Source organism: Carassius carassius, chromosome 25 (genome assembly GCF_963082965.1).
Source record: "Carassius carassius chromosome 25, fCarCar2.1, whole genome shotgun sequence".
Taxonomy (NCBI): domain Eukaryota; kingdom Metazoa; phylum Chordata; class Actinopteri; order Cypriniformes; family Cyprinidae; genus Carassius; species Carassius carassius.
In genome coordinates this window covers 19488587-19508586 of record NC_081779.1, presented here as the reverse complement: position 1 = coordinate 19508586, position 20000 = coordinate 19488587, and the positions used below count along the sequence as shown (strand labels likewise).

Genomic DNA, 20000 nt, shown 5'->3' with positions numbered 1-20000 from the left:
TAATCATTTAGCAGATGCTTTTATCCAAAGCGACTTACAAATGAGAACAATAGAAGCAGTCAGGTCAAGATGTCTGCTATGATTGTTAAAATTGGTTTAATGAAGTTGACTGCAAAATTTTTTTAATTGGAGTGAATTAGAATTAGAAAACCTCAAGCTCCATGACACTGTAGACTCTAGTTGTAGCTGTGCAGGAAATCGTTGTGTTTTTTTATAGTATTCCCTTTGCATTGGTGAATGCATGTTTGAGAACTGTTAACAGAACCAATACAATTTTATTTGTATTTTTTTTTAAAGCATTTAAAAAATGCAGAGATTTCGTTCCCACTGACACATCAGTTAATTTATTAATCGTTTACACTGCATGTCCAATCACCTCAAGACACGCTCCTTATCTTCATATTCCTCCAGACTTAGACACAGATAAATGGATCAGGTTTGTAATAGACACTGGAGGAGCTATAGAGAAGCAGAGCACATTGATTAAGTGAGAGTGAGTCTGAGAGCTGAGGAAACCTGCTTGTCTGAGCGGGTAGGACAAGGGCTCTTATCAATAATGAGAAGATGGGAGTGATTGCTGCAACAGCAATGAATCTCTATCAGTGCATATTACCGTGCAAAATCATATGGATGAGTTATGTATGAGTGTGCATATGTTTAATGGATACGTGGAGGAGTTTCCATTTGTTTTCACTGGTATCTCTCGTTGGTTCTCTTCAGCACTTTGTCTGTTGAACACATTGTTGAATACGAGGGACCCATCTGGGGAGCAAATACCAAAGCCAGACCTCTCTTGCTTCTCTCTCTGTCTCTGCCTGATGGTGTGGTGTAGTGGCACTTAAACTCCCACTCAACTGGACTGTATTCACTATCATATGACTAGTGTCTAAACAGATAAACTGTGGCAACAAACATTATGCACTACCAAAACAGATCAACTTCCTTTTAAAGTAGTAATGGTTTTCTGCTGTACTCATGAAGTGTGGAGAGGCCAATTACTTTTCTGAGCACTGGTGTTTAGTAAAGCACATAATGGGAATCATTTTAACTATTCTATAATGATCATACTTTTTAGAGTACGTAATGTCAAAGTTGTCGGGATGTTACATCTGTCCTGATATCATAAAGAACAAAAAAACTTTAATTTTAATGAAGCTTTGTTGGCATAATTCTTTATTATTCTTTGAATAAACTGTATTTCGTACAGAGGGAACTCTTCAGGTTTCATTAAAAATCTCTTAGTTTGTGTTTCGAACATTGACCAAAGTCTCATGGGCTTGGATTGACATGAGGGATTGATATGATGACTGAAATTCATTTTTGAGTGAACTTTTCCTTTAAAGCACATTATCTAAACTCACTAGATGGAAATTGTTCTGAAAGCAGCAGAATGGATGGTATTTTTGTAGGAATTCGGTTCAGTTCTTGCTCTTGGCCTTGCTGAATTCAAACACTTCCCTTCTAGACTCGTGCAGTGCATCAGAGCAAAGCAAGTAGGTTTCAATTAAAGAGTGTGGGAGTTTGGCAATTTATTGTTACTCTGGACCTTCTGCTTCACTTAACGTCACAGTGAAGCCTGCAGAAGATGCAAGTCTGTGTGTGTGCAAGTTAGCTTGTTTGATGTCTGCGAGAATGTCAGACTTTGATTTGTGCATCTTGTGTGCGGGCGTCTTCATGCTTGTGTAAGAGGCAGTGGATTCGATTGATTGAGAACTAAAAGCCCCACTGAGGAGCGCAGACAGCTGTGAGGAGGAAGTTAGCTCTGAGTGTGTGTGTGTGTGTGTGTGTGTGGGCCTTAATGTAGATGCATTATCACAAGCGCTGGTCCATTAATAATGACACATGTAATTTGCTGCCTCTCTAGTGCCCTTCTTCCTCATGCCCAAAATGGGATAAAAAACCATGATTGGTGCGTTGTGTAGAAAGCTGTTTGTCAAACTGTGGATAGCCCTAATCTGCCACAAATAGGAGGATGGCATTGGCAAAGCTAAACGATTAAGTTGGCCCCCACTCCTCACACAAATGTACGTACTGCCCATGTAGAGCTGTTTAACTGGTGATCCCACTGGGACTTTAGTGTGCAGTGGAGACGTATCAAATGACTGTAAATTGAAACACATCAAACTGTGTGAACAATCCATGTGTTTTAATAAACTCTGTAAACATGCTAATTTAAGCAGGATTCTTGAGAGACATTCAACTGTCATATTTGAACTGTAAGAAGTACTATTAGAAGATAAGAAATAAAAAACTAAAAATTACTTTCTAAATAGATATACCAAACTATATACCAGACATTAATAGTTTCACAGTATTATAAGGTATGTTATATGCACAAATTTTCAATATGAATTAAACCATTAGTTTTCAGATTTTGGAAGTTCTGCTTATATGACCCATAATCTGATTCACATATTACTTCCAAACAAAACTTCCATGTTCAGAACCTGAGAAAGCCTACAGTGAGGCTGCCATGAGTATAATTGTCATTTATTCCTTAATGAATGCTGACTAATATGCCAGAAAAGCTTTTTTAGGAAATATTTGGTGAATATTCAGTCTCCTTTACTGACTAGTTCATAATGTGTTAGATGTAGTTAACCATACACATGTTTGTAAGACGCAAAACTGAAATGAAAATGTATGCATTACACACTGCGTACAGTATGTGCCCGATACGATAGATTGCAGTGTTTAGATGAAGATTGAGCCATCGGATTAGTTGGTTACATATAAATATAGCTCATAATCATTTCTAACTAGTGATTTTACTATTACTTTGTTTGAAATGTATTACACATCCATTAAAGTGAAAAAAAGTATAATAGCATACAATTATATAAGGACAAGAGCAACGTTTCTCCTTTTATTTATTTTGCTGTGCAGACACGTTGACAAGCAATAACAGACGTCAACAGACAGTCACAGCACTCATTCAGACTGAGAGAACGGATGGAGAATTGACAGAAAAACTGAAAAAACACATCTGGAGTTTTTTTTCCACGCTAGATAACGAGAAAGCTAAATATGACATTTGCTATAACATGTTTGTGTGATGTTTGTTATAAATGTAAAGTTAAAAGGTTTCTGTAATGGTTAGTTCTAAAAAAAAATACAAAAATCTGAATTTGCCATTTAGGCCTTTTAAAATGTTAAATATAAGGAAAATACTAAAAATACATTGACTAGACCAGAGGTATAATATTAGTATCAATATCAGCAATACTCACTTTGATAGATCGAAAAGGAAATAAGTGGTATCAACCTTACCTTATCCCAGCATTTTGCTTCTCAAGTAAACTGATCGTGTTTCAAGGCTGCTGAGATTGTATTCCTGGAAACAAGACACTGATTAAGAATAGGATTTTTTTGCAGTGTGTAGGAAAATCCTTTAATTTCAGCTGCATCTGCTTGTGTGAGTGAAAGTGTGCATGCACGCCACTAACAAGCATCTGTTCTTGTGTGTGTATGTACCTATGTTGGGGATAAAGTGCAGGAAAGGGCACAGGTGCGGTTGACTCAGCCTTTTAGACTTAAGTTTCTGAAGCCATTCTGCTTTCTTCTCAGTCTGGCAGAAATGCGAAGTGTGCTAAATGTAAAGTCCCATCGATGGTTGTAAACTGGGTGAGCGAGCTGTAGGCTGCTGTGATTCGTTGCCCATGGACAGAGCTATAAAACCAGCTGGGCTCCTAGTCCAGGTTGATTTGATTGCAAATAGCATTGAGCGAAAGGATCGGCCTACATCAGTGACTGTCACCGCTAATGACCTCTGCATTGGGCCTGAATTAATTAAAGCCTGCGACGGTGGCTGCTTAGTGTGTATATGAACATGAGAAATATATTCTTAAGATCAGCTTGTTAGCATGTTGCTGTGCACTTGCTAAAGGATTATCAGTGGTTGCTATAGCCTGCTGTGTTTATCTGTCATTTTTATTTTGATAGGTGACTTTTATTCTTCAGTGAAACAGTAAAGAAGATTTTTAGCTCAAACGGTGGTCCTTGGTGATTCATAAAAAGCAAGTCAACTGCTAGCATCACTTAATAGTAAAAAAAAAGCATATACAAATTGAGACAATATTAATATTTTTCTGTAATCCAAAGCCTTTTTTGTAATCCAAAGGGTCTTATTATTTTCTGTGAACTGTAACTTATCCCACAATGCACCGCAAAAACCAGCATAGATGGAAATTGCGTCAAATTTTTTTAAAGAGCGAAACATAAAACGCATGAACCAACTCAATAAATATGACACACTATATAAGATTTGAAACGAGAAACCTTTATTAAGGTTTTCTTTTCTTTTTTTTGTATAAGCACATCACTAGACAGGTAGTGAATGCATCTATTTAAACACTGTGATAATCTCTGTTTTTCCTGAATGCTGAAGTTCGAGAACAACAGCTTGGTGAACAAGCGCAGAGAGAAGTGTATGGGAGGAGTTTCCGTGTCGCTCCTCAGCAAGTGCATCTGTTTTTACTGTGCTTGGCTGCAACTTTGCATGGCTTTATTCGATCACCTGCATGTGTCCTGCAACACAACGACTCTCTCAAGACTGCATTTACCTGATACATGTGGAAAGGGTACAGATCTGGCCTCTTTTACTTAAACATGGTCAATACTAATGCAGATTTTGCACGCCGAGATAATTCTCTCAAACACGCATACACACATGCTAGCTTTCACACGCTTGTGTAGTAAATGCAAGTAATTCCCCCCTGCTGTTTCAGGCAGTGACTCATCATAAACACTCATGTGGCTGGCCTTGCTGGAGTACACACCGTCCTGCTCAACCGCACACACAAACACACTGTAGTAACGAGAAATGAAAGCACAGCCTTCTGACTTACAAGCACACACATGCTCTACTACATGCACTTGTAGCAATTGTGGTTAACAATAGTGCAAAATGCTGCCATAGGCAATATAGGCGATCTTCAAGAGTGAAATTGCTTTCTGCTGTGGCATAGGGTTCATGCTATACAAATAAAATTATTTAATTTATGGTTTTTAATCATTTCTTGGTATATTAATTTATTTATTGGTCATTTTATTTTGATGTTAGTTGATTATAGAATAATTTCTAATTTTATTTTAAAAAAAAAATTTTTTTAATTATTTAATTTTTTGGTCATGTTTATAGATTATGAAGATCGTTTTATTTCTATTTAGTTTTATTGTTGTATTAGTTTTAATGTTGTATTCTTTTCCCCCGAAACATGGGTAGTAGACTTCTGCCGGTATTCGGTAATGCGATATATTGCGGTGATTAATATGCACAATATTGTTATCGTGGGCACTTCTAAATACCGTGAATGAATATAGATCACAAATTATTTAGAATTTGGAATGCATTTTAAGAATATTATTCCCATCAGCTGCTTAAAATGCACAACATTGCTGTATGCTGCTTGAAAGAGCGCATGCGCTCTGATGTAAACAAGCACGTATGAGAAGCACATGGAGGAACACGTGAGAGACACGCTGAATGAAAGCACATTCAGTCTCTGACAGCAGATGGCGCTATTTCTTTTTTAGAAATATACTGTTGTATTATATTTCACTTATATGAATTATTATTATTATTTTAATTTTAGAAATGTATGTATAAACTGCATAGGTCATATTGAATTTCATCTTAGTTTCGTGGAAAATTCATATTTGTTTTGCTTTTTTTTCAGCTGATGTTACCAAGGGTTGTGACCACTACTGCGATAGTGAAACGCAAACATGTTTGCTCACATGTATCCATAAACACACACACAACTAAGGCAAGCGAAATGGTTACCCACAGCAGAAAAACCACACGACATATGTAAATGAGATGCGAGGGAAGTGTGAGTGCACGGCTTCCATGCAAATGTAATGGAGACCTCAAAGACAGAGGTTATAAATAGACTCGCAACGTGCGATTGCCTCAATAAACACCACATCGCTCTTAAAGTGACACATACGACACATTCTCGTGCAAACGTGCATACTTCAGTGCACTCGAAAGGGCAATTTGGAGTTCACACAAGTGAATGCTCAAAGCGACATGTAACCCAGTTAAACATGGATCTGTGACATCCATCAGCACAGATTTTGTATTTGTGTGCAGTTTGTTCAAAATAAACACACGCTTACTCTACTCTATGACGGAAAACCTTTGAAGAAAAGGAGTAGAATTTTGTGGAAAAAAATCATTCAGGCACAAGATGCCATTACGGGAATCTCACAATTAATGGATGAAAGTTTGCCAAATATGCTGTGTATTGTAAGAATTACATGCTCACTAGTCTGTTCTCCTCACGGCGCCAGGCTGTGGGACTCCCTTAAAAATGCTTGTAAAAATGTCATATTTAAGCATCAGACTGTCAAAGGTTGCTTTGCTAAACCTGTATTCTCCTGCATGGGGCTTGCCTCTCATTTGTATATACCTTCTCTCTTTTTCTTCGCATGTTTACACTCACTTTACGACCTGGAGGTGTTTAATCAGATTTTGGGCTGTTTCCCTTATTGTAGTGATCTCAAGAAACCACCCACCTACCCACCATTTCAAAACATTTGCACACAAACTCCGTTTGCTGTTGCAGACAGTGCAGAACTTCATGTTATAACATATCTAAGCCAGGCATGAAGTTTTTTGTCCAGATGACTGCACGGAGTGGTCTTGGTAGACCTAAACCTACCCAACTGTCCAGTCCCCGCTGAGGGTCCTATGGCCAACTTTATAGGCCTGTTATGGCATGATTTTGTCAGTCTCTTGCGCTGTGTCAGGAAAACACCCTCTATACTCTTATATAGTGCACCATATGAGGAAACAGCCATTTCTAGTGGTGTCCTAAAACATAGTGGTCATTTTAAAATGTGCTCATACAATCCCATAATGCACTGCAATAATGAGCATACAACAGATGTACATTCAACAGCTGAACGTTTTCATTCTCTCATTCAGAGGATGAAACATTAATGGAGCAATTATGGTGTGTTTCTAAGACACCCCCAAAAAATGTGCTTTTGATGAATTCAGCGAAGATTATAAACTAAAAAAAATAATCCCCAATTTATAAGCAGTGACAGAACTTCAAAAGGCCTTTTAAAAAGCATGTGTCCCCTTTAATGTATATTCCTACATTTACTCTATAAATTTAGAGAGAAAAAAAGAGATTCCATGAATGCATTTACACCACAGTTAGAAATGCATAAATAATGTTGAGATTAATTTTTTAAGTATGAAATACATTAAATATACACATATGAAATATTGGGGGGAAAATAAATTAGTGAATCAAGTGAAGTCTTTATAAATGGGTCACTGAATCTCTGACCCAACCAATTTATAAAAAAAAAATTAAAATGCTCATTCATTTAATGAGTCAAACTGTAATGTTTGGAGAGACCAATGGTTCTGTTGTGACTTTTTTTGGAGTTTGTTGGTAGAATAGAGCAGAAACAGTTGATATTGACAATATTGTGTCTAAAATGTACATCACTTCATAGTAACTTAAATATAGCCTATTCTTTAGTTTATTTATGAAAGGCTATTATTAACAGGCATCGCTTGTAGGCGTTGGACTGTCAAAACCGGACTGTCTGACCTAAAACCAGACAGATGGCCACCCTAGGAGTAATAGTGAATAGTGAATGAGTGTATAGGAAGTGATTTTGGTTACAGCCTTGCTTTCTATTGTAGTAACTAAGAAACTCCACCCACCACGCAATCTCATTGATTCAAAATCCTAAATCACATCACATTTCTTTTTCACATTAGATGTGGACTGACAACTGTCGTGTCTTGAACATCTTCACAGCGAGGTGTTTTACAGCCTGTTGTCAGGCTCAGCGCCGCTTGCTCAAATGCAAACTGAGACCATATGGTAGCCCAACCATGTGCAGATATTATACCTCAGGTTTCTTCCACGGTGATTTCCACTGTGCCATATATAGCATATAATAATGTTGTGCAAATCTTGAGATCTGATTTGATAATCCCTCACTTCATCACACTGAGACACTCCTGTTGACTACAGATGAGAGTAGTTCTTATGTAAATATTCTTACTGATCCTAGAACTGTTCTCGTTTCCCCATCAAATTCACTGAAATACAGCACCATCTGGTGTCTAAAAAGAGTACTGCATTATCATTCTTGTTTAATCTTGTTCATACAGTGTGTGTATAGAAATAAAGGCAGTCAGTTAACTTATATATACAATATCTTTCCTTTGAGTTTAATATCCTTTACGTAATCTGGCTGTATGGCGTTTCTGAATTTTCAGAGGACTTGTATACTATTAATTATGCATGAATGAGTTTTTCAATGTCAGCACAAAGCTAGTTTGATCTGCTTTCAGGCTCGTCTCACAGTAGGTGGTCCGAAGGAGCAGCGGTCCTTTACACAGTTTGGAGGAGTCATCAGGGCTTTGAACATTTCAAGACTCTCCCATCCTTCTCCCACGTTCTTGTCTTTCACTCACTTTCTCTTTTATTTTCTTCCTTTTTTGCTGTTGTATCTATTCATCTGCCTTTGTATATCTGCAGCTTTGATTCTTTTTCATACACACTATGTTTTTTTCTGTCTATGAGCTTGTGTGAGGCTCAGTTGCTGAGGTTTGACTGGAAGTGTTGTAAAGTGTAAACCTACGCATGTGAAGTGTGTTGGTGCTTGATTCATTTGCTTGTCCACTCTGAATGTGGATAAATAGACCAGAGCAAATTCCAAGTCACAAAACTCTGTTTGTCTGAACCGTCTCATCCAATGGCAAACATTTCTGTAAATGCTGTGGTCAGAAATGAGCATGTGGAGAATGACGCAGTGTCTGCACATGAAGGAAATTTCCAGAGTTTGAAATGCAATTCAACCTAAAGCTCAAAATGAAACATTGTAGTTTGCTTTTAGCCATATTTGACACTCATGCAATAATTAATTAATTACATTATAAATCTGAGTTATGCACATTAGTACACTGAAAAAAAGAAAATAATTTACTTTGAAAAAATTTTCAGTCAGGAATTGCTATTAAATTTAGCAAGGGATTGCAAAGTAGTGGTATTGAATTAAATGGTATTTTAGTATTGCACTAGCAAAACGTGCTGTAATTATATATTTTTATATATTTTCAATGTTTTTTTTTTCATCTAATATTAATATTTGTAGCTTTATTCAATTAGTGAAAATTATTTTTAATAGTTTTCGTTAACAGTAACAACAGTTAACGGTCTTCTCTCAGACATTTCCCCCCTGACATTTTTGTCTCTGTCTTTTAATATATTGAGATATTTACAGCTATGTCGTGTTCCTGTTCCTCATATTTCTGCTAGTGATCCCGTCGTTGAAGAAGCTTTGTTTTCAGGCAAGGGTAAAAAAATCTTTGACAGAAAAAGGCCACAGTGACATGATGGGATGACAATGATGTCAGTCAGGTTGTCAGAGAAAGGCTGCACCTATGACCCTGACAGAGAGAGAGAGAGAGAGAGAGAGAGGCAGACAGAGAGCGAGAGAAGTTTAAATGAATGAGGTCAGCCTGGGGTACGACACGGTAACCTGAGAGAAGTGCCTGCCCCTCACACTATCCATTACTGCTGCGTTTGTCCCAGCTGAGCACAGCAGGAGAAACACAGGAAGCACAAATCTCTCCATCAGTCCCTCACAGTGACCCAAAGACAGCCCTGAATGAACCTGCCACGGATTGAGTTTTACTACTTTGAGTGTGACCAGGAGCTTTGAGTGGCTTTTTAGGTAGTTGTGTGTGTGAGAGAGAGAGTGTAGAAGAGCTATCCACTTCCCTTTCTCCTGTACCTCTCCAGTAATTTCGCACAAAGGGAACATATTGAATGGTGATTGTAGGTTGAGGGACAGGCTTTGTGATTGATAATGACATGATTGCGCTTGTCATGATTTATTTGTGACTATATCAACAGCTGAGGTATCAATATTCAACTGACCTGGTAAAATTCTTAGCATTTTCTGAGGAGCACTGCATGTCTGCCGAATCCATGAACAAATGTCTAATTATTCATCAAAATTGATTTATTGAAAATGATCTAGATTTAGACTATTTCATTTTGAAGTAGCATGAATAGAACAAACCTTATGATATATGGTATGCGGTGGGTATAAAATAATTAGCACTGCAAAAAAATAGCCCAATTAAGTTTCTCTTTTTTAAAATCACATATTTAAGCTTTAATATAAATCATAATCTTAGATAAAAAAAAATGAGCAGTTTTTTTTTTCTTCTGACAAAATATTTTTATAGCACCTTTTCTTTTGCATTCGGCACCCTATTATATGGCATTCTAAAACACACTTCCAGAGATGTAAGGCACATTATTAAATAATATTATAGTGTATGAGCCAAAGCCATCTTCCATTAATATTATATCGAGACATCCATCGTCCAGTATGAGTCACTGGTTTTCTGCACTTGTTTCATGTATAAATATTGCTTTTTCCCTGGCTGAATAAACTATTCCCGTCTCATTATGTTAAATGGTGGAATGAATAGACTGTAACATTGCTTTGGAAACAGGTCAGGGAACATCCCTCAGCATCGAGTCATTTCTCATCATTACAAACGCAGCCACTCGCTGCACGGCTGCTTGCACTTTTTGGCATATATATACATATATATATATATATATATATGTATATATATGTATATATGTTTGTGTGTTTGTGTTTTTGAGGAGTGGTTTCTCATTGGGTGGCTCCAGCCATCTGGCATTAGCTGAGATGAACTTGTTGCTGTTTTTCTATTGATCGGTGAAATAACAGAGCTGCTGTAGTAATGATGTCATCACCTGCCTCTCAGCGCTGACCTTGAATGAAGCGAGCGACCGAGCATGCTCACTGACAGCGCCGCTGTGAGTGTGTGTGTGTTTGTATATGCAGGATTCTGTAGGTTGAAAGAAGGAAAGCTTTCAACCCGCTGTCCTCTAATGCATACACACACACACACACTCCACTTGAGGCACTCCATCTTGTTTCCTCTCTGTCCGGTGAGAAAAGAGAGATGGTGTCTGCCATACTTCCATCTGTGGAAGAAAAGCACCATGATTACTCTGTGTGCAAAGCATATGGTGCACCTCATGACAACGGTACAAGGCATTCATGCTTCATTATGTGTACATTTAAATGGCTTGATTTGACATAAAAATGCCTTTGTATGCATTGAATGAATACACAGGTTTATAGGAATAGTTCATCCTAGATTCTGTCATCATTTACTCTCGATCATTTACTCCTGACTTCAGTGGAATACAGAGAAAACTAAACTAGTTATTTTTTTCCATGCAAGCATCCAAAAGTCTGGGGTTAGTATGATTTATTTTTCATTCATTAATGAATCAATGAATGTGTGACATTTATAATGATTTAAAATATTTTAATTTCAAATAAATACTGTTATCTTTATAAGAATCCTGGTAAAAAAATAAATAATAATAATTAATTCAATTTAACAGTAATAAGAAGGAATGTTTCTTGAGCAGTAAATCAGCCTGTTAAAATGATTTCTGATGGATCATATGACACTGAAGTAATGACTTTGCATTATTAATAATAATTTAATCATTTAAAAAATAAATTAATTAATCAATGTAAATTATTTAATGTCAATTATTAGCCTGCAATCTATTAAAACAGAAATCAGTTGTTTTAAATTGTAATAATATTTCATAATGTCACAGTTTTTACAGTAATTTTCCTCAAATAAATGCAGCCTTGGTGAGCATAAAAGACTTCTTTCAAAAACATAAATCTTTTTTTAACTGTAGTGTACATAAATGAATGGGAACCTAACCTCTCAAGCTTCAAAAAGGTTGCAAATGCTCATAACATTTATCATAAAAATTTTCATGCATCTTTTAAGGGAATAAAGTTTTTTTTAAAAAGAATTTCATTCTGGTAAAATATTTGCATTTCTTGCATCAGTTCGCGGTTATAAGTCATACAAACAATCTTTCCAATCTGCTTACTGAGTCAGTCGTCTGTTGTGACTCACTTATGTCTAAGGCTAAAATTTATTAAAACATAAGTTTTAAACTTTTTAATTGGTTTATTTGTTGGTTCTGATATTTAGCCACCAAAATGTGAATTCTAAAACTTTCTCAGTGCACCCACTATTTGCAGCTGTGGAAAAAAGTTATTTCTGTTCCCTCCTCACACAGATGTGGCCGGCAGGGTCCAACAGTTTATAATTATATTTCAGACACTTATCAGACAATTAAAGCATCTGCAAAGGGGCCGTTCACCCCTGAACCTTCCTGAATCCTCTTGACCTGTCATCCCCCATCATCCTCTCTGTTCTTCACTCGGTCTATTTCTCTGCTGACCGAGCTCTGCTACAAGGATGGTATTGGCTTACTGCTTGTCCTATATCTGCTCATGGGAACCTTACACCTGCAACCTGCACTGTGTTGTGCAACGCACACATACACTACTCTAAAATGGACTTTGTGGAGCAGACTTGCACAAGAATACAAACCTTTTTTTTAGGAACCATAAACAGGTACAGGGAACAGTGAGCTTTTTTGTTTGTGCATGCATTCCTGAGTATGTTGCATTGCTTGCAATATTAAATATCTAAGATATATCTGAATAATTATTTTCCTTCAGTCTGATTTGAAATTTCCCATGTGATGTTAAGGGGATGCAATCAGGGCAACGCAGCATTAGAATAAGAGCTGAACACTCTTAATATGATGAATGTGATACCAAGTCAGTTTCATTTTGAACCCTCTAAAACTGTAGGTATAAACTATGTTTTCTGAAGTGCAAAATTCACTGACACAGCGCTAGGGTGTTGTGGGTTGTTGCTAGGTTTCCAAGGTATTCTGAGCTGTTAATTGATTGTGATGTGGTTGTGAGGATGTTCTGGCTGGTTCCAAGGGTGTTGATGAGCTATTCTGATGGGTTGTTAATGTGGTTGTTTTGTGTGGTTACTTTGAAAAGTGGTTGATATAGAGTTTTGGGTTTACCTTCAACAGTCTGATCACCTACTGTATCTTTAAAAAGCCATGTGATTTGAGGTTTTATTCATGCTAAATAATGCAATACGAGTTGATTTGTGAAGTTTAATATACAGACTTGTTTCTGAAATGTGCACTTTTAGTAAAGTGCAAACAGCAGGTATACATTGCTGCTGATGTGATCTGATCCCTATCAAATTCTAACAGAAATATGGTGAGTGATAACGGAGAAGATACAGCAACTTCATTTCATTTCTGCTAGTGGCAAAAAATGTGGAATTGAAAAAAATTAGTTTCCACTTAGTGTCTCTTCCTATAGCTATAACTATGGCTAATATATAACTAGCTATAGCTATGGCTAATAACTGCATATTACTGCTACTAAACAACAAAAACAACAAAGCATATTAACTACTTTGTTTTTAATTAATTAATCAATTGCAGTTTGCAAACAATATGCTCAAACTTTAAAGGGTTGGCATTTTAAATGGTTCGCGTCACCAATACGCATTAATCCACAAATGACTTAAGCGGTTATCTTTTTTAACATGGCTGACACTCCCTCTGAGCAGGGCCATGCAGAGACCTTTGGAGGGGCAGGTGCTCAAAGTATAAAAGGGGCAAATGGAACAAGGCTTTAAATGGCCCTATTCAAAATATCAATACAGCAATATATTGTGATGCATTCCTTGCTGATTCACGCACAGATATGGATGATTATGTATTGATACAGCAGCAAATGCTTTGATGCAGTTTTGAGAAAGAAACAATAGAGAAGACAATTTTAAGTTTAAAATAATAATAGCTCTGGGATTAGAAATTGAAATGTCTTAAATTGTCCCAACCTGATGGCTTTTTCTTCTCTGTTCTACAGAATAATTAACAACAGCGGTTATAGTAAAAACTAGTGATGCACCGAAATGAAAATTCTATGCCGAAACCGAAACCGAAAATTTAGGATGCACTAGGCCGAAAACCGAAACTGAAGCCGAAAATGGCTTCTTTTAAAAACGTATATAATATATTGCTTGGATTTAATGGATCTGAATTGAAAAATCACAATATAATAATCAAATTTTTATTAACAGTTACATAACAAAACATAAAATATTTTTTACAATAAATATAAATAATAATTATTCTTCAAGTTTTATGTTCCATCAAATAAAATAGTTTTTTAAAAATTGTGCAAAAAAATTTTGGAGATTTTTGCAGAACAAATGTTACATATTGCAACTTTGGTGTCCTCTCGTATAGGGCTGTCACTTTTGTGAAAAAAAAAACCTGTTCGATTTTTGAGACATAGGCAAAGTGTTCATTGAATCGTTAGTAAATTGCCTATATTTGGCGTTGATCCGAACGTAAAGAGGGCGCTTGAGACGCGCACAAGTCAGCAATGTGGACTGCCATAACATCAATGAAAAACATTACTGAAGGCTACATTGATATTATGCACTAATAGGCTCTGTGTGTGTGTGTGTGTGTGTGTGTGTGTCAGAACCTGCAGTTGCTGTGTGACGCGCGTTCGCTGCGAGCGTATAGTGACGAGCTGGACGCGCTCTGAGAGAAGGCCGTTAAAATCGATTCCCTGTTTTCGTTTTCGAAACTTGTGTTGGTTGGTCCGATCGATTGTGCAGCTTTTGTGACAAGCTTTTTTTGATTGTGACAGCCCTTTGACATGCTTAATCTTTGATAGGCAGACGCGTGATATCAGCTCGACCGTGAGTGAAACCTAAGCGCTTGCTCACGGATGGGAGGGGCGGGTGACATTCATTTTCGGTTTACATTTTCGGCTGTTTTTTTTACCGAAACCGATAATGCCATTTCGGCCGAAAATTTTCGGCGGCCAAAATTTCGGTGCACCCCTAGTAAAAACTATAGAAAACACTTGTGCCTCTTTCTCACCAGCCTCTGTCTCCTGGCTTGCTGTTACCTGCTCTCTTTCTGTCACTTGTGCCTCTACAGGTCCCTCTTTTTCTTCCTCTATCTCCATCTCCTCATCTGGTCTATTACTTTCCACTCTGTCCATCTAGGAACAAGGCTCAATTTACTATTTCAGCATTAGTCTATTATTTTAACCATCACTACTACTCTTGCACCTAATCAATAAGTCCACCTTAAATATTGATACAAAACATTAAACAACTGATACACTGGAATATAGTGATTAATATTATTATTACTGTTGTAGTTGTTGTTGTCTAAAATTGAACACCTTTGCAATGTAAACAAATGACAGGCTACATTTGTTATTCATATCCTTCACACTGCACTTTGATGTCAGGTATATTAAGCATTTTTTATTGACATTGATATTTTTACATTTATTTCCAGAGAGATATTATTGAGTTTACAGGCTAAAGTGGTCTTGCTGTTGTTAACACTGTTTCTATTGTAGAAAAATATTTGTAATAATAGTTTAGTCAAATAACATAAAAAAAGACCAGACCCTTCGATGCCTGTGAAACTTTTCTCCCTCAAACAGCACGCTAGTGTTACTTCTACACTACAGGCTACACACAGCAATATAAACAACATATCTGCATGTTCTCACATCACATCGTTCTTGTAAAATAATAATGAGTAAATAAACATCAAAATCACTTCGCTGAGAATGAAACACTTACCAGCTGCCGCGGTGTTGAAAATGCAGAAAATGCAAATGAAAAAAATGCGTGTGCGGCGTGAGTGAATCATCGTCCCGGTCGGATGAGGTCGTCGTCGTCAGGGGAAAGGTCATCATATGGTCATGTTATTTACGGCTAAATTATTATTAATAATATTATGATTGGGCGTGGGCAGGCATTCACAAAAGGGAATGTTATTACAAAAAAATTCGAGGAAATTTTGCTTTGACAAAAGGGCACTTAAGTGGCAAGTGAACCGGTTCTTTCGGACAGTTCGATCAAATAAAACCAGTTGAAAAACAAAACAAAACGGTTCACCGGTTCTTTTGCGCTCGATGTAATGTCATTGGCGATGACTGCCCTTCATTCAGAATCAATTCAGAATCAAAAGAACCAGTTCGGTTCAGACGAGCTGTGTGTCAGTCTGCTTCACACTGAATCACACATGCGCAGTATCATCAGCTCCTCGGTTCTCGAATCCGACACGTCCGAAAGTAACGGTTCTCGTTCAGTGTACAAATAAATGTCGAAATAATAATTATTTATTATTGTTCTGCGTAGTTTGAAGATAATTTTTTTTAATATTTATCCCGGATATATTTATATATTTAATCAGGAAGAGGGTGGGGGGGTCAAATGGGGGTCAAAAATCTTGAGACCCCCCCAGGACCCCCGCTGGCGCCGCCGGTGGCTGTAAGTATTCCATCTTGTTCTTTTTTCTCATTATACACATACATGTCACCTTAAACACTGACCTGATTGATCCTGGCAGTCTTGTTTACCCAACACCACAGCCTCAGATAGGCCTCCTAGAGCTGGAGCTGATTGTGACTTTGAGGGAAGTGACATTCAAGGAAATGTTTAAAGGATGCTGGCAGTGCGAGCTGTGTTTCATAAAAAGACTGAGCTTGCATTATTGCCCCATTGCTGTTTATGACTTGTGGCCACAGCCGCAAGCATGTGACCCGTGAAAGAAGAAAAAGGCATTAAAGTGACAGTAATAGTGTTTGAATATGTCTTTTTCACATAGATCTGGTATAACCATGCAGCCACAGGATTTTTTTTTTTTTTTTTAACCTATGATTTCTGGAAATTCAAAATAGATTCGTTGAAATTAGTACCATGCTTGGTTACCTATTGATGAACAGCACCTGGTGTAATCATTTTCTCACTGTAGCTATGCAGATCTCCTCATGACTCTTGATCATTCAAGGTGTGTTCGTAGCAGCGCTCTGAAGCTCATCTGAGTTGTGGAATAGAGACATTTTGAGGTAGGATATTCAAGCTGTCAAATCTGCAGGACAGTATGTTTTAATGTTAGTGCAGTGGAATTGACAATTAACCGCATCTGGGTTCTCTTTAAATCAGTTTGCTTTAGTGAGTACTAGTACTACAACAGGACAATTCCACCGCAACAATCTAAGTTGTGCTCAAAATATGATTAGATTCTAGCAAAAAGTTGTCTTTTTGACCTAAAAGTGAAAATGTGTGATATTACACAGTCACAGCTGGTCAGAACATGTGTGATGTTTAATAATGCAGTTTGGTTCAGTGGGAAATTTTTGGACCAATGAGTGTTTTTTTATTATTATTGATTAGGACATGTTGTTGGGCTGCTATAAAAGATGTTACAAAAGAGTCACAGAAAACACTGAAAATATGTACAAACTTGTGCTAATATTTTAAATTGTGAGGGGGAAAATGTACACCAATGTAAACTTTGTACAGTGCATTACAGACATGCATGCATGCAAATTGTAATTGCGATGATTAATTACGATTATCACAATTTACACTGTATGATGTTTATACCATTGTTTGATGCAACTGCATGTCTAATTTTTTCTGAAAATAAACAAGCTGAAAACACTCTAACTGAGAAACCTTTAGTGCTTTTCTATAGTATTAAGCCTCAAATGTCAAATATACATTGGATCGGTTTCTTCTTTAAATTATAAAAAAAGTAAAAATATGAATGCTATAATAATGTTATACTAAAATTTAAATAATGGGAAAAACCTGTAGGAAAAAAAAAAACATCTTAAGCACACCGAATAACAACATAAGTGAACTTTGAACGATTAATTGCCACTTTGTGGCATCCATAATTGTAATCGTGATTAGAAATTCGATTAATTGTGCAGCTCTAATGCATACTATACTGAACATAGTATAGAGTGTTATTGTAGTGTGCTATTCTAAACAGGCAGTAGCCAAACATTTATCTATTTAAAAAATAACACACACTTATGAATCATCTACAATAAGACCACATATAGTTCAGAGCCTCTCAAGCACAGAGCAAATTGGCATGTTTTGATACCATAGCATGGTCTGTATGTCTACATATAATGTTGTGTTGACTGTCTATATCACTTATGTCTTGGTTTTGTCCTCTCTTGCATTTAGGTTTCTCTCTAATTCTCTCCCTCGTTCACATGTTCACACATCCCACTATCTGTCCTTGGTCTCAGACTCCTGTAGCACTAATGGCTGTTGTCACAATTTTACTGCACCCACCCGCTGTGACCATCTGTCTGGTCTTTCTCTCTCTCTCTCTCTCTCTCTCTCTCTCTCTCTCTCTCTCTCTCTATCTATCTCTCTCTCTTTCTCTCTCTCTCTCTCTCTCTCTCTCTCTATCTATCTCTCTCTCTCTCTCTCTCTCTCTCTCTCTCTCTCTCTCTCTCTCCCTCTCTATCTCTCTCATCAGTGATGCTATATCAGCATGTCTGCCAAAATACAATGTTGCCAAAGCAATACAAAGGATAATTACTCTGCAGAATTGGACGATATGGCAGAAGTGTGTACTTGTTAATCACCACAAAGAAAAAGTAGTGTTGTAAAAAGTGCCGATGTCTGTACCAGTCGGTACTAAAATTTTATGTCATTTTGTGACGATGCCACCATTTCCTGCTAGCATTTTGAGAACTTTTGTGCCATTGTGTTCTCGTACTCGGCTGTGATTGGCTACAATGATCAGTAAAGTGATGATAATTGTAGCCAATCACAGACATGTCTGTTGAGCACTTGAACACAATGGCCAATCAGAGGTGTTTGCGAATCCACACAGCAGTGCTCGAAATTCTAGCGGGAAATGCTGGTATCATCACATTTTTTACAATTTTAGTGCAAAACTGGTACATACATCGTTACTTTTGACAACAGCACCACAAAGAAAGCACAAAATGACATTGATATGAAACGATAAACGTCCTCATTAGCATCACAACTCAAGCCATAAAACCTGCTTCCTTGGTGCAGCTAGGGCAAAAAAGTGGAAAGAAGGCTGTAAATTTAAAACACATGTAAATAATAAAAGTACATATAATTATTTTTTATTTTATTTTTTGGTTTTCTTCTTCTTCTTAACTTCACATTTAGTAGTTGAAGTAGTAGTAGTAGTATGTGGTGACAAACTGGAGAGAAAGATGAATTTGAAATGCACATATCTGCTAAAAAGTGGTTTTGGTCAGCATTAAGGTTAAACTACCGTGTACAGTAGATAATCTCAAAGCTAGGTACCACACATGGACTAAAAGCCATGTCTAGTTGAGAATAGTCCATCTTTAAAGAAAACAATAAAACATATTGAGACCCCTACTTTTTCCATTCATTAGAGCATTATCTGACATTTTTTTGGATGTTTATGATTGCTAAGAAATGCTAGAAATTTGGCTGAGGTGAACCTGAAATTGGCCTTTTCTACTAGGCTTCCAGTTACAAGAGAATAATTGACTAGTCAACTTTTAAAATATTTTTGCACATGCCTAGTTGCAGCACAAATGCTACATAAGCAGAGGCCATGCCACTTGGAAATAGATTGCTGCTATCTAATACCTTGAAGGCAACAGTTTGTTTCTCAAGTAATGCCCCAGAGATAAATGATACATGGCTTCCTTGCTGCAATCTGCAATCTGTGCTGTGGAGTACTACTCCTGAATACTGATCTAAGATCTGTGCTTCTGGGAGTTGAGGGATGTGATGTCATTCCCGCTTTATTCCTTATGGAATACCGCAGGTGGTTACTGAAACCAAACAAAGTCTAGCCGCAGCTACAGTACGTTCTGATCTTAGAGCGGAGCAGCTCTAATGGGGACCGTCTTTATTTAAAGAGCACACTCACTGTACACCCACACCTCCACCTTTGTGTTGTCTTGTTACTCTGTTTCCATAGCGGGCCATTCTGTGTTGTGAGCGTCTGAAGGGAGTGGACCCTGCAAGATGACAGAGTTGCTGTAGTATGAGAGTGACTACTAGACTAAATGCACCTGAGTGCATCTGTATGTGGATCATGTTTGCGCAGCACTTAGTTCACGGCCTTGAGACAGGACGGGAATTCAAGGGTAGGAAGGTGTCCTGTTTGTGACTGCACAGGCGGCTGGCTCTGGATTATTGAGTAATAAATGTGTGTTTGTGTGTGTGT

General features: G+C 37.2%; 1 protein-coding gene across 1 annotated transcript in view; it reads left to right on the top strand.

Moving 5' to 3' along the window:
* atxn1a (ataxin 1a) overlaps positions 1-20000 on the top strand; it is an 87425-nt gene that overhangs the window by 40412 nt on the left and 27013 nt on the right. The window lies entirely within an intron of this gene.